This window comes from Sparus aurata, chromosome 12, assembly GCF_900880675.1.
Source record: "Sparus aurata chromosome 12, fSpaAur1.1, whole genome shotgun sequence".
NCBI lineage: Eukaryota > Metazoa > Chordata > Actinopteri > Spariformes > Sparidae > Sparus > Sparus aurata.
This window is the reverse complement of record NC_044198.1, coordinates 18,557,796-18,574,981: the sequence shown is the minus strand read 5'-3', so window position 1 is coordinate 18,574,981 and position 17,186 is coordinate 18,557,796.

Sequence of the window (17,186 nt, the reverse complement as noted above, 5' to 3'; positions counted from 1 at the left end):
TTTGACGCCGCGCCAATTACCCGCCACAGCAGCACACAGCTCCTCCTCTGACGTCGTCCTGTACAGCTTTGATTCAATTTTAGTCGCCCAGCACGCCAGCTCACAAGTGCCGTAAGCCAATTAAGGCCTCCGCTCTTCATTAGTCCACTCAGGGCAATTAGCCTCCCCAAAAAACTTGGACAGGAACCCACACCACTTCTATCTCTCCTCTCATTCTACTAGTCTCACTGACTGCACACCCTCTTCTTCTCCCTCCCCCCCATCCGAGGAATTCACACAATGTCCTTCACATGATGTCAAGATTAAAAAAAAAAAAAAAAAAAAAAAGCAATGAATTAAATAACCAGAGGATGTTTGTTTTCCTGGAAGAGAAGCAAATTCGATTTTTTTGTTGTTTTTTCATGGGCCGGTATAATCTCTGGTGTGGATCTTTCTGCAGATTAAGGGTGAACAGTTTGTAAATCTGGAAGGAGATGTACACAGTAACCTAAAGCCAGCGCAGCGTGGAAAGGAGCTTAGACTGCCAGCACAACAACAGGGCAGCTTTTCCTCTTTTTTTTTTTTTTTCAAGAGTCTGTGCAGAGGCATTGTGAGGTCGTGCATGTTTAAGATCACTCACGTTAGGAACAAAAAAACAATCAAAGAAGCATCATCAGTGATTCCCTAATTTTATCGTTTCGATACACTATAACAGAATGAATGTGTGTTTTGTGAAGAATCTGAGTCGATCCAGAAATGAAAGAGACCTTCCACAAACATTTCTAGTGTCCTCAGCTCCCTCCAATGAATATTTACTATAATGAGCCTGTCCTCCTCCAACATGCCGGGGCTTTTATCCTGTTTTGTCCGTCCCCTGTGAAACCCAGAGCATCATCACAGGGAAATTGGTAAAGTGTTAACACACCTGGGCCCCTACTCGAGGAAGCAGCTGCAATCAGCCACTAATGGTCCTCCATAAAGACCGGGCCCTTTGCAAGTATTAGAACTTGATTTTTGACCTTGAGTATGAGCCGGTTCGACGGGCTCACGAGTGCCCGGCGGATCAGAGTAGACGAGGCTTCAAAAAAAGAACAAACGGCGCGCTGCATGTGAAACCTCCATTTCCCATCGAGTGAGGGCCCTCACCTGAAGATGAGCATGGGACAGTTTTGTGAATGCAAATCTTTGTTCTGTTGTGTTTCGCGTATAATAGAAAAGCTTAGATTTGTGTTCTTTTACAGTAAAAAAAAAAAAGGGCAACGCTGCAACGACTAGTGATCGAAAGGAAACTAATTGCACGATTTAGATAATTCATAATTTTAGTCTTTTCATGCAGAATGTTAAACGTTTGGTTCCAGCTTCTTGAATGCAAGGATTTGTTGTTTTTATCCTTTATTTATGATATTATACGAAGAGCCTTTGGGGTTTTGGGGCTGTTGGTTGGAGATAAAAAGTGATTTGAAGACGCCACTTTGGCCTCTGAGCATTTTTCAACATTTTACAGACTAAGATAAGATAAGATGTTCCTTTCTTGATCCCCCTTGGGAGAAATTCTCAGGTAACACAGCAGTAATGAGGGGAAATAAGTAGCAGCACAAGAGTAAGCCTCAAACAGTAGAGACAATTATGAAGAGATACCGGAAGAATAAAATAACATTCTGAGTAGAAAATAGAAAATCAGAATAAAGATAAACAAACTATAAGACTACAGTAACTGTCCTAAACAGTTAATCAATTTAGTGTGACTGTAGTCGGCAGATTAATTGACAATAAAAATAATCATCAGTTGCAGCCCTGACAAAGGATTCCCATCCACCCGAACAACCACCATCTTTTTTGTCTTGCAGGTGTCAACAAAAACAAAACCTGCAAGTGATTTGGTCTGAGCCGAGCTATGTTCTAAGAGAAAGGAGAAAAAAATAGCTTAAGACAACATTTAACTGAATAGTATATTTTTGTCTATAACATCCAATAAATTATATTTAGGCAAATTGTTAAGACAGCCATGTGTAATGTAGTTAAAGAGCACTGTTTGGCTGTTTCCATCTTGTGAGCAGCTCATTGCATCAATGACATGAAGGCTTGATAAAAAGATAAATAAAATGCAGATCTCCTGCTGACAATAATCCTGATGAAGACCTGTGCTGGGGTCATTATAAAGGTGTACTATGTTGTTTTTGGGATGAACTTTTAATCAGAAGAGAAAAATGGTCAATGACTTTCATTGGTTTTCATGCTTAAACAAGTCAAATAAACAAACTCTCGTTGCTTTCATTACTGAACAAACAAACTGAACTCAAAAGACAGCTTAATTTCATACTGTCATACATTGTTTATGTGTGGCGGACCCTGCCACCAACAGTGTTCTGGGGACCTTATTTTCCTCTGAGAGCAGCTGAATATTCATGAGGTTGTATTATTACCTTGTCAATATTGTAAATATTCAGGATCAATCCGGATGGGAGAAGGCCTCAGCTAAAGTCTACTGCTCATCTCTCGGGGGAGATTTACACATGCACACGTCGGAGCTCATACTCTTACTTTGCCCACGTACGTCCACGGGTGCCCCTGTGTTCTGCACCGTCCCCGCATTGTGTCCATGTGTGTGCATATACGTGTTGTGTGTGTGTGTGCGCGCGCGTGTGTGTCTAACTGCTTAAGCACAGCTGAGTTGGGTGACAGAGTGTTACCGCGGGGGGTCCGTGTGCACCCATGGCACCCCTCTGACACCAGGCTGCCATTGTGCCCCTGTCATGATCAATCATGTCCTCCAAAAGACTGGCCTTGTTCGGGAGGGAGGGGCCCAATCACACGCCTCATTACCCAGGCTTGGTAACTCCTAAGCGGAGTAGTCCCAGGACACCTCAGCCTGTTGCTGTCTGGAGAGACGGAGGCAGAGGGGAAAAGGAGATAGAGGTGGAGAAATAGTAAGTGAGAAGATGGGGAAGGTGGCAGGAGGATGACATCTGAATCCGAAAAAACAAGCCATGATGGTGGATTTGCAAGAGAACGGATGACGGGGGGGGGGGGGGGAAAACGTGTCCAATTATTAACATTATTAAGACGTTATACATCAATTTTAGGGTCTGAATCAGTCTCTAAAAGTGTTTAACCAAAATTCTGCAGGAATAAGTTGCTGATCCCAAGAAAATAATTCTCCATTTTTTTTCCAAACCCGACCACCATCTACTGTAGATGAAGGCCCACGCTCTGCGTCCCCTGAGCAACCAGCCTCTAGTCTTTTTAACCATAGCGAAGCAGCTCTCATTGTTTTGAAATGGCTCCATCTGGCCGGGTTTCACTGACCAGACCAGCCGAGGCTCGCTCCCCCAGCAGCTGGCTAAACTGCCCAACCGCTTTTACGCTTGGCCCTCGGAGTAACCGACACTATCTGGTGGCTTTGCCCCTCAAGCGCACGCACGCACACACACACACGCACATGCACACACACACACACACACACACACACACACAGAGTAACACATGAGGCTAACTGTCCCCCGGCCTGCCAGTCCTGGGGTCAGCTGGCCTGAGTCGAGGGAGGGGGAGGGAGGTGGGGGCGGTATGGGGGTGACACCATTTAGCCCCTTTGTTATTCACCAAAGAGAGCTGGAGAAATGGTTGAGAAGTGTCTTGCGTGTACTGTAAGACACCTGTATTAATCTTCCTCGATTTGTATAAAAAAAGATAAAAACGGAGCTCATCCTTCAGATCATGGTATGAATCATGACTCTTCTTAACTCAGCAGCTGGCCCTCAAGAGTCAAACACAGGTTGTATTATTTGTGCACGAGGGTCTACTCCAGGCTAAAAAGGCTGCCACCTCTGCCCAGCATCAGCCCCTTTGAATATTGATATGCTAATGATGAACAACCCAGGCAACAAAAGCCTGACTGCTACCACTGGAAACCAATACAATGGCCCTTCAGTCAGGCCTTGACACTTTTACCACCCAACATGTGTCCCTGGTTTCATGCTCAGACAATAAAGGCCAACAACTGTCCATCCATTTCTATGGGGGATGGATGCTGTTACTCAGTTCCGACGCACCGTCTGGGGACTCGACTGGTTGCGTTTGTGTTTCGCCCGTCTTTGTCCAGGGTGGGAAATATCAGCTTTTCAGAGCAATGATAAGCCACCCCAGAGCCGTAATGCCTGCGAGGTCAGAGTTCAAACCTTTCAGGCAGAGCTGAGGCTTGACCCGGCTTGTCATTACAGATGTTGGCCTGCTGTGGGGTCTGTCTGGTATGCAGGTGGTGTATTTTGATGAAAAAAAACACAACAACTTGATTCTAAGGAGCTTACCAGTATAACAAGCTTTACACCTTTGGAGTGGTTTAAAATAAGTTATCAAGTCGTAATCAGCTTTGGAAGGCTTGGCAGGATATTTTTTATTGTGTCGCACAGTGACATGTTTTGATCAAAAAGAGGCTTCTGTGCAGCAAAGCACTGGTTTGTGCTGCTAGAGCATTTGACGGATTCAAATACATGAAAATTGCTGCATTATTCTCAGTTTTTATTCATAGAAGTCCGTGCTCATTCAGTTTTGTTTGTTGTAGAAAATGTTTTCTTCTTGTTGATTTCTGCAGTTCTCAGCTAACACAAACTAATATTGCCACAGCTTCCCTCGAGGAAACTTTCTTTAGGACTTTGGGGGTTTAACAAGCTGGCAGGAGTTTTCATTTCTTCAATTAAAAAACAAAGGCAGAATCCACTAAGTTTCTAAGGGAAAACATTTTTAAATAACATTTTAAAGCCATCTATGAAGATGATTAATCACTAATAAGACCCTAAAGTCTGATGTCTGCTTCTCGGCCACATTTTTTATGTTACAAAAGCACAAGAATTCTGATAGCTGATTATTCATATGTTCATTATATGATCTAACATCATTATAGATGAAGAGTAGTTATTCCAGATCTTAGGAATTCTCTCTAATAATGGACATTTTGACTTATAATAGCTGGAAAAGCACAGCTGTAACTAAAATGACACTAAGGCTACGTTCACACTGCAGTTACAAATGACCTGAATCCGATTTTTTCGCTCATATGTGACACATATCTGATTTGCTTTTGACAGTGTGAACAGCACAAGTCGCATTGAATCTGACATTTTCTAATCAGATTCAGGCCACATTTAAATGTGGTACTGAATCGGATACGTATCGGATTTTTTTGAATGCAACCGCAATCTGAACAGCTAGGTCGCATTTAATGCGACTTTGGCGTCATTCTGACCCGCGCTGCACTGTTTTGTAAATGAATGACAAATAAAGTTGATTGAAAAAAAAGTGTGCCACAGGCGGGAGCGAGCGGGAGCCACGAACATAATCAAAACAAACATGGAGGACAGCAGTGATCCTACTCGGTGTAACCAGCCACATCCCGATCCCACCACTCCTGGCTCCGACACCGCATCCAAATACTCGTCTGTACGGATGTTGCCGCTATTGCTCCGCATAGAGCCATCATTAAAATATGAATTTTCTTTCTCCTCTTCCTCCTTCGTGATATCACCCGCTCACAAATTTGCCGGCTGCCGCCACACTGTTTTTAACATTAAGCCATACAGTCCCACGTTACCGGTTGCCGTTGCCATGTTCGCTTCCGTAAACACCGCTGTGGCGTGATGTCATCAATGATCAACTGCGCATGCGGGTCACTTCAGGAGCGTGAGCTGTTCACACAGCAATCCGTAGACAGGCCGCATTTAAAGAGGTAATGTGAACAGCCAAACAAAAAATCGGATTTGAGCAATAAATCGGAATTGTGCATTAAGACCTGCGGTGTGAACGTAGCCTAAGTAGAGTGCACATCTCCACCAAGGCTCAACCGTCCCCCTTTTGTACTCATAAATAGATATCAGCATCCTGAATACATCTGATTTTCTTCATGCTTTATTCCCTGAAAAAAATGTGGGAATAAAAGGCCCTTTGAGCAAAATGTTATGGTAAGTAAGTAAGGAAAAAATTCCTGGATCCTTTTCTTTGGCTGGATTCGCACCTCCATCCAAGTTCACATCCTCCATTCGAGTTCTGTGGAAACCTCTTCAATAGGTCTTGTATAATCCTGCTCACAAACCGACCAAGAAGCAAATGAATATGGGTTATAACTAGTAATTGACGGTGACCTGTGAGCCAGCTTTGAAAAGAAACTGGCATTTAAACACCTACTGTAGATATACAATTATTATATATAATTTAATTCACAACTCATAATGCAAACTTATAAAGTCTTAGTATTGTGGCCAGCAGCAAATACTATCCTATCCTAGCAGCATGAGAAGGCTCATAAGCAAAATTTCTATTTTTTTATTTTATTGTGCCATGCTTGGTAATATCGCAGATAGACTCCAAATGATGCCAAATGATATGTCGTGTTTGCAGAAAATACGTTCAAATAAAAATACAGAAATACATTCCAGACAAAACTGACAAAATAATATTAACAGTCTGTCACTTACTGTATTGAACTGAGTCACAATGTAATTTTGTGCACAAATGCCTTTCAATTATCTGTGTCTAAACCTTTATAAGTACCAACAAAAACCTGCTCGTGAAACGAAAAAAATACCTGAGCCGTGTTGAGATCTTTAAGGAGGTCATGTGTGGCAGCCAGTGCTTATAATTGAACTCTAATTGAAATCTCTGTCCTGCCTCTTTCTCTTTCTCTCTCTCTCTAATGAACCCTCCCAGACGCAGAGTGAGCTGGACCCCAATCTGGACCGAAACAGTGAGATGAGCGAGTGAATTATAGGACACGAAACAGCCAAAACACAACAAATATTTCCCTTTTTACTTCATTTAAAACCCCTATCACGCGTTCACCGATATACTTACCCCGTCTTTCTTTTCCCAAGTCTTACATCCTCAATTCAAAGTCTCCACACGCCCTCCACTTACATGTGTAGCACTTTCTTTTGCCATCGGCAGGTAGAGAGGGACGCTGATTAGCGGCTGCACGAGGCAACGGTGACCTCGGATGATGGATGTGATCATTCTGCTGCAAAATGAATGTATTTCTTATAAGTAATTTATCTGCTGATTAATCATACTCCATGTCAGAGCATACAGGACAACCAGGCTGCCATTAGTATCATGGGGTCAGCTGTTTAAAAGCTGGCATTTATCACCGTGTCGCTATTAGATGTCATTATTGCTGAGCTGGTTGGGGTTCGGTAAATTACAAAGCGGTTTATTGGGAACACTGTACGGATCTCACATCTGTGGATGGCGTGCCAAAAGACTTTTCTATTTGTTTTATATTGTTAGCAACAATACAAAGGTGTGTATGTTGCGAATATAATTCTACATGACTTTTAAGGAGTTGGACCATGATACTTTCATCTCTCAATTACTCAAACAGAGATGGTGCATTGGGGGTCAGTTCTGAATTGCCTTAAACTAACAGGCTTATGGATGTTTGTGTACCCGTCGGTGGTGGTGGATGTGTGTGTGTGTGTGTGCGTTTTGCCTTTCTTTTCCACCGAAGGGAGGGGTCTGGGTTGTGGAGGAGAGGGAGGGGGTCTAAACATTACGGATAAGAGGGCGGCCCGGCACACGCCTGCCTGACGGCCGGTAATCCCACAGTCTCAGACTCATGACCCACTTTCTTGGAGGAGCGTGATGGAGCAGCGACCTCTTACCCAGGAGGAGCCTCCAGACGCAGGGTGGAGGGGTGGAGGCACCCCCCTGTACCCTTGTCAAGACAAAGGAAAAGAACAGACTCTTGCAAAGACTCCTATAAGAGGTTCAGGAGCCCTAATACCTCAACCTGATGCTCTTCTCATCCTATCTGATGAATAATTCATGTGCCACTTTGTTCTCAGTGCAAAATGTGTTAGCGAGGAGGTTTGTTTATTCTTGATTGCACCTGTTGAGATTCCTTTTAGATACAACAGTGTTCCAGCAAACCTATGTCGAACGAAAATGTCATTCTATGCAGACGATGTTCTATTTTACCGAACTATTAAAAATCGAGTGAATCAAGGTGGCACACTTCGACTTTGGTAAGCCTGGCCTTTATGTCAGATGGACTCTGATTCCTCTTGGGTAATTCTTAACACCCGATGCTCATGTGCCATGCAAAGACTCTGCTTTTGTCCCTTTAATCATTAATATACCCGATACCAACAATATTGAGCTAAGATCCAAGCCTTTTCCTAATTAAATCTCTGAATTAAGCGGAGATCATCCACTAATACAAAGGAAATGAAAAGAACAGCTTCTCCATTATTGTGTCTTATCCCTTGAAAACATACTGACCGACATCATGGCACGCGCCGCAGCCAAATAGGTCAACAAATGCCACATAGATTTATTAGATCATATCACCATCATGCATCTTATTTATTTATTTTTTTTTACAAACCACCACCCCGCCCCTCCTCTTCCTTTTTTGTTGTTGTCGAAAACATCTCCCCACGCGCACCACAATACACGCCGCTCTTACTTCTCTCTTTATCTTAATCCCTGGCAGACTTTAAGTGTCTGGCATCAGGGCAAAATCCCAAACTGGAGAGGAGCATGTTTGGAGACCTAATCCCCTTACCCATAGACTCGAATTGCCCTCAATTCACCTCTCCCAAAGTAGGCCAAGAACAAGGAGCCACAACAAGAGATGCAAGCGGCTTCACGAGGGGCTCAGCATTATCACGCTGGCAGACAGACAGACAAGAGTGACACGCGCATACGCACAGACAGACAGACAGACAGCATGGACAGATGATGTATAAGCTGATGCACAGTATGGTATGGATGCACATGCGACAAGCTGACACACACAGATGCTCACCTGCACTCCTTACAACAATGCTAAATAGACACACACACACACACACACACACACACACACACACACACACCCTCTGCTGCAGTATTTGTCTTGACTAATTTCCCTTTCATCCACCTTTTAATGTTTGACAAAGATCAACGTCCCTCCAGCTTGTATTCCCTGTATCTCCTGATGTGATGTGGTAACTTTCTTTGACTGTACGGCAGATTAACACACCCCTGTTTTCAGTACGGCAGGAGGGGCTGAGAGTAATCTGTGAACACAAATCAATACTTTTCGTCCCCCATATGCTATTTTTCAGCAACTGTAAGGTAAGCCGGTGCAAATAATACTTAGGTCGAAGAATCTGTGGAAGAATGCCAACTTCAAATGACTCGGTGGAGGTGAGAATTTTGCACATTTATATGTGTTATAGACATTGAAAATCATGTTGCAACACTGATAGGTGTCGCTGAAGACATTTCTGCAATGAACAGCACGAAGATGAAGTCATTCTTGATGTGAACGTGTGCAAAGTGGGGACCTTGATGACAGAAATACACCGTTGAAAGTGATCCCCGTTTAAAAGATTGTAGCTGAAATAAGGTGTTTAACTGAACTCAAATCTCTCTTAAATATAGTGGAACTAGATGGCGCTCAGCTTGTGAGGCTCAAAACAAAACACCACAGTATGGCGAGCTTTCTGTGAGACGATACATTTGTAATTCAGTGAAGAAAACAGGTCCGACTTGAAACTGATCATATCAAGGTATGTGGATTATCTTGAGTAACCGGGTCATTCGTTCTAGGAAGAGACATTAGTGTTGAGTTTTTATTAAATTAAATTTATTGATGATTGAGCACCCCAAGCCGAGTGCCACCGTGGTCCATATATTGAAGAGGACACAGACATCTCTAAGCTCGGCAATTTATATTGAATCCATCTGGATGCATAAATAGCGTAAAGAAGAGGAAAAATATACTTTTTTTTGTTTTGAGGGTGAACTATCTCTTTAAACCTCAGCTTTGAAGTTGTTTTGTTGTTGAATTTGTCTCTCAAAGGAGAGATGTTTTGTTTTTTTAATAAATTATAAGTAATTCTAATCACTCAATCATTTATTCAAGCCTTGAAAATATCACTGAAGTTTCCTCATTTGCAGTGATGTCAAGATACAATGAAATATACTGAGTTGAAAATTTCAAAAAGTGACAACCCCTAAGTGACACAGTGGCACACTGAGGTGGTGAGTGGTTCCAGATACCTATCTTGAATTGTCCTGGGGAAGTGAGAGTATCTTATATGTTTTAAATTAATAGTCAAATTGATTTAACAGTTTTATACAAGCAGGAAATGAGTTTGAATTGTTTTTGTCGGGGGCTGAGGTCGGGGATGGGGAGGTGCCCCCGGTTCCTGTTGTTGTTGTAGTAGCTACGGCCGTGGGTCAGATGAACTCAGTATGAGACTTCACAATGAATTAAGTGTGTATCATCCAAAGTAACAGTACATTTTTTAGTCCAGCACAGCAGTGTCTGGATCACAAAGAGGACGTTTAGCAGAACAGAGATACTAAATGATGTCCCTCGTGATCACTAACATTTCGATCACATTGGGAACAGCTGTGTGGTGCCAGAAAGAATGTGAAGAACAATGATAGAAACACTAACTTACATGCATGTGAGTATTATTCCAAGTGTTCACAATTGCTGATTCAATTCCGGGCTACCGTTTCCACAATGTCTGCGTGCTGTCACTGTACTTGACAATCCTCTCCTCAACAATTGTCCATCCTGAGTAAACTCACGCCAGAAAGGAATGAACAACACTGCCACCCTTTGGTCATCTGATGAAAAATTACTTGTACATTGTAGAGTGCACAATATAGTTAAAACACACTGTGAGAAGCTCAATAGACAGTCTGACAAATGCACATTACATTTTACAAGAAAAAAAAAAAGATATCTGTATGCTACATGTAATCTGTGGACAGCACTTAATTCTGTATTCAGAGCAATTAATGCACATGAGGTATATTTGCTAAAAATAACACTTGCCATGATGTAAACATGTATGCATAACATCACAGAAAACTCAACTGTGCCTCTACACACAGCGGCATTGTCTTTGGGGATTCCTGCAAGATCAGAGACATTCAGTGAGGTTTATGGACAGAGCAGAGAGACTTCAGCTGCAGTTGGACTCTCAGATTTAAAGGCTCATCCATTGCTCTTCCCTTCCTTTCCCTCTCCACTCTCCCTTCATCTTTTCTCCGAGCTCCCAGGCTGAGGTTTCCAGTGAAGATTAGGTCTGATTTTTCCCATTATGCAAATTGTTTTCTCCTTCCCTGTGGCATCCCAGTCATCACTTAGTTTTGTTGAGAGATTGCTTTATCATTAGGGCCAAAAAAATGCACATCAAATAGGCAGGTTTTAACGTAGTGTATTATAAGGAAACACGCAGGCCTGTAGCCCTGCAGCCCTGCAGCCCTGCTTTTAGACATAAAAAAAAGGCCAGATGTTTGATGGGTAATTATAAGCGAAACAGCGCTGGTAGAGAAAAGATGCTACAGGTTCATCGGTCAGTCAGCAGTTAATCTTGATCTTACCGTTCATGGATATCTTTTGCATACTGCAGTATGTTATGACCACAAGTATATGTTTCATTTTTATTCTTTTATTTAGTTCTCATTTATGTCCTTGTGTGCTTGTCTGGTTGCTTCAAGACTTGGATAAGTGTGACAATTAATATAATCCTGAAATAAACTTAAGAACCCCGGGACATTTACAGTGTAAATGCTACTCTATTTAAGCCCCAAAACACTAAAAGTTGCCTGGATGGGGACATGATTTTAAATATATGGAATGCAAAAATAATAAGAAAAATAATATGGAGTTAAAAGGTTTACATGCATGTCTTTAGAAAAGTGTAAATCCCACTCATTAAATCAGCGAGGGCACAGATTGCAATAATCTTCGGACTACCTCACATAAGAGGTCAAGTGGTCTTAAACTGGCTTAATCTATACATATATAAGCCTGAGCTTTACATATTTAACAGTCTGCATATTTTACACTTGTAAGTCAAATGCAATTAATTATTTTTCAGGGTGTATGTCCCCTTTTAGAGTAATGGATTTGGAGCTTGGAAATGATGTAGGTGTTGTTTTAACAGCATGAGGCCAAAAATGTGTTACTCCTCCTTCACAACCAGGTTTTTAACTTTCATCTCTGTCTCTTGCCATCTTATACGAGGAAAACTTGTTGACTATTTATCTGGGGGATTTTTCTGCTACTGTGTGATTAGTGCTTGTTGTATTAAAGATGAACAATTCTTACCTTAATTCATTAAAAAAGTGTTAGTGGCTTATGGCGGCCCGGCAAAAGCAGGATCCTCATGAGCCAAAAGAACCCAATGGCTTTCATTTTCTTTTGTAAAACAGCGCGCGACAGAAAACACATAGCACCAGGCACGAGTGGAATCATAGATTCTCAAATGATGCAGAAGATAAACAGGTCAGGAATATTACCTTTAACGTTACCATAAAGCGAGGTCAGAATCACTGGAGAACTGGTGGCTTCTTCTTTACTGTTTACTTTATAGTTCTGTCTTTAACCTAATCCCCCAATATCATCAGATTAAGCAGATTGACTCATGCAACAGAATATGTAGAAATATGAGGACCAGTAGGGATTTGAGCCATTGAATAAACTTACCAAAGTTTGCTGATCTAACTGGCTAGAGTCAAGCGGATTCGTTAATAAATATCATATTGCTTTCTATCTCCTTTAAGAGTAAAAACATTTTACATTTCACCAAAAATTGGTGCAATTGCGTTTCTTGTAAAAGCTAACTTTGATATATTTTTCGTTACCAGGGAAGATCTAGGTATGCACCCATAAAAGCTTTACAGAGTCCTGAGGCTCCAGTCTTGACTGATGGCAGTTCAGGTCGGCATCCAAGGTTCACTAATTTGTCATTCTATTACACATTCTATAGCGACCGAATGATCATTTCATGATCGTTATTTTATTTTAAACTTGTATCTTGATTCAAGTTTACCAATTTCACACCACGCCAGGGACTTACAGATGAAAACTAGCCTCTTGGCTCATTCTGGCATATTTACAGTAATGTTTTTTTCAATATGCACGGTCCCTGATAAATGCAATGGATAAATGAAATAAAAATGAAGTTGTAGTCCCTTTATTCTACATAAGAAAAACTCTTTTTATGGAGGAGAGTACGAGGAGCCTCACAACCTGAGGAAAGAAGCTGCTCTGTGGTCTGGTGGTACAGCAGCAGATACTTGTGTATCTACTGTCAGACGGCAGCAGGTTGAACAGACTGATGCTGGGGTGTGGGTGTCGTCTTTTAGTATCCTTTTGGGCTCCCTGCAGACATCTCGCCTCGCCGATATCACTGATGCCCGACGGATGTTCTGGACGTTTTAATTCAAAGAGTATTCAGGCCATTGTCAACAACAGCAGCATTAAAAACACTGCACCGGTTGTTTATCCTCCTGGTGTGTTGCTGGTATAACACCAGTCACAAACTAATCCCCAGATGCTCAAGATGACCTATGGCTCCTCAGTGGTGACAATCACACGACTGCTGCCACAAACAAATGTCTCAAAATCCCGAAATAAATTAAGCCGACATATGAAAGAGGAGCACAGATTAATTTAACCAATCTACCGCCCACACTAATTTCCTGAGTGCAGTGAATGCTTTTTTTTGTCTTTCTTTCTTTTCACTGATGAAACTTCATAGCACAGCAATTAGCCAGCCCTTCTGGACAGTTGCATATTTCCAGGTGGTCACCCAGAAAAAAGTAGAATCTTCATTTGAAATGTTTTAAGTTTGTAAAAGGTAGGAAAATGCATTCGTGATTCAGGCACCACCCTAAAACTGGGACAGAAGAATGTAGTTATTGCAAACAGGTTACAAATCATATATGACATGAGCTCAGGATCAAATAGTGTCATAAAGTATTAGAGAGAAAATAAATGTAACCATTGTGGCTCCCGGTCAGTGATGTACTCCAAGCATTTATGAAAAATGGCGAAATTACACTTTTTCCTACATAAATATGCAGTGATATCATGAAGGGGTAAAGAAAATTGAGGCCCCTTTAATACATAAGCCCTGTCTGCAGTTTCAAAAACCCTGTGAAAAACAATACAAATTTTAGAGTACCTAATAGATGCAGGCAGATGGTTTTGTTATTGCGAAGTGCTCCGCCACACAAAAGAGAAACAAATTTGAGTTGCTCAGTTTAAATCTGAAATCAGCTTACCTCAATCTCATTTCGTTGCTCCTTGCCGTCTGTAATGAGCCGTCGCCACTGTCGTCCACGGGCAAGATCCTACAGATATGCGGCTGGAAGGATTAAAGCCCGAAACACAACAAAAAACGTGAAGCAAGTGAAGCCGGCAAAACAGCAGACTTTAAGAGTATGAAGTACGGTAGCTGTTTTGAGGAGCTTATTATTTCCCTGATGTACAAGTGGGATTTCATTAAAACGAGTGGTCTCCATTGCAATATTATAATAGCAGACAACAACAAATACAGTATAAACATATAGTACTCAGAGGATTAGAGGTTTGCATGGCCATTTGTCCTCTGGGGACATTTTCCTTATTAGTTTGATAGTGCAGTTCTGAATGAAAAAGAAATCTGATCTAAGATTAGAAAGACATTAGTCTAATGAATACATTTTTGAATTTAAATTGTAAATATTTTGACAATAACATTTATATATTTGAATGAAAACAGAACAAATGATGGATTAGTGTGATATATAATGAGCTTTCACTCATTATTTCATGACTTTTCTTGCATCAAATAGTAAAATTCACAGAGGACCTGAATTTACAAACAGATGATGATCTTTTAAGCACATTATACATTATTAAGTCTTATCCTCCATTTAGTGGGAAGCGCACGCTGTCCGATTCTAGTGGATGAAGGGAGCTAGGAAGTACATGGATGCATGTCTCTCTGCATTAACAGCATTTCCACATATCTGAATCTCATTGTACATTGTTATGTTGCCAGAGGAGCTTTAAGGAATAGTGGAAATCTTTAAAACCTGATAGACTGCAACCAAAACAACAGGATTGTCAACACTGCAGCACAAAGAGCAATTTTATACCCAACAAAACTCACTGTAGGGCTGCATTTGTGGTGTAGCTCAAGTCCAAGTCCAAGTAAACAATGTGTTATTATCTTAGAAAACCTGTTTGTGTAAATACAGTCTAATAAATCATTAAATACAGAGGGATTAGTGAGATAAAGTGTGATCATATATACCTCAATGTTTATGTGCCTGTGAAATGCAATATGGTATTTTCAAACAAATATTGTGACAGTGATGAGGAGAAGCAATATTAATATGTAAGGGCCGCTGTGGCTCAGGAGTAGAGCCAGCGTCCTGTTATAGGAAGGTCCCTGGTTGGATTCCCCTGGTCTGCATGTTGAAGTGTCCTTAGGCAAGATACTGAACCTCAAAAACCGCTCCTGATGTCGGCTGGTCGGCATCTTGCATGGCAGCCACCGCCATCAAGTGTATGAATGTATGTATGAATTACTGTAAGTCGCTTCGGACAAAAGCGTCTGCTAAATGCCCTAAAATGTAAATGTAATGATCGTAGGCAATAAATGTAATAACTGAAATATGTCCAGTCGTGAATTAAAAAAAAAGGGGATCTGTAATTACTGCTGGAATTAAATAAAAGCACCCAAATATTCAAATATCAGAAACGGCATCACATTTACTGTGTTGAAACTCTGTAGTTTATATGTTCCTGTGTCTAAGAGAACCGTCCCTCCAGGCTTCTCAATCAGCAGTGTGATGTTGCCCTCCCATGGTGATCAGCAGGTACTGCAGACATCTCAACATCATGTGAAGCTCAGAGTGGCGGGGAAACTGGTTCGATGTATTTAGATGGAACAAAACTAACACGGCTCAACAGCTTTTCTAACACGTTGACAGTGAATGTGAGGAATGTATGAGGGATAGACTTGGCAAGTAATATGTGAGTTAACTAGCTCCATATGGCAGAGTCATATATAAACATCAGTGACAGATAATATTTGATTGGAATTACATAAATAGTAAGAAAGTATGGATGATTTAATTTATATATCAAAGTTTCTAAGAGGGCACCTTTAAAAACCATGCTGACCATTTCCAAAGCATTATCATTATTATTATTATTATTATTATTATTATTATTATTATTATTATTATTATTAATAACTTCTGCTCAATTACAAGTGAGTAAAAGAGCATTCTTCTCAAACACCACTCAGAGTATAAAGGACATTTTAACTGTTGAGTATCAGGCGTTCAATTCCAAATAAGTAAAAACTCCTGCGCTGTTCTGCTCAGTGGTCACGGTCGCCTCTTTAAATTGTCTACAAAAGCACAGATGACAGGTTTGGACATGAATACAAATTGCACTCAGCACTAAATTGTGATTTTTAAAAGTAACTAAGTAGGTTGCGTGGTGTAATGCATACTTAAGTAAAGTAACAGACTTGAAAGAACTATTCATAAAAGTACAAAATCAAACCAGAGAATGACTTAATTACAGTCATTTGAGTCGATGTAATTACACCTTTTACACCATCTAGGCCTCTAAATACTTCTCGAAAACTTAATTACTGCAGCAACTTTTTGATTATTTGACTTATTACATAGACAGATTGTGATTCTCTGCAAGTAGACAACACTGGTTATTTTGAATATATTCAGATGTGTTTCCAAAAAGCATCTTGAGATGCAAAGTATTGCTGGCTATTTGTTGAACAGTGGAATCATCTAATTGTTGGGCCATCAAACTGAGTTGTGTGGTGAAGATGCAACAGGGTGGAGTGCAGCTATGACACCATCTGATTGAAAGGACTTCCAGACTATTTGGAATACAATCAATCGATAAAATAGGGCTATAAAACAAAAAAAAAACATGTCTGCTGTTTAAAGGCTACAGGTGCAGATAGCTGGAGACATTACGAGACAATTCAGAATTGTCAGGAAAATGTAAAGTTGCACTTCTTGCACTTAGGGACTCTTGACTCCGCAATCAGATCACAATAACTGTACAGCACTATACTGACAGCAGTCCGCGCACAGATGGGTGACCTCACAGTGGGTTTACACTTGGGACGAACAAACACCCCGAGGGAGAGAGAAACATGATTGCATGCGAACTAGGGAGTGAGGGAGAACCTGTTCTCCTGGGGGATGATGATCCAGATAAAAAACGCCTGGTCGAGGCTGCACGACATCCTGTCCAACAGAAAGAAGGCACCTTGAGAGGAAACCTGTTTTTATTTCTGCTTGCTACACAACTTACCCTCAGATTCTCAGTGGGATTAATAGTACCAGCAACACATTCACGTTGTGTTTTAATGCCCTAAAACATGTAATTT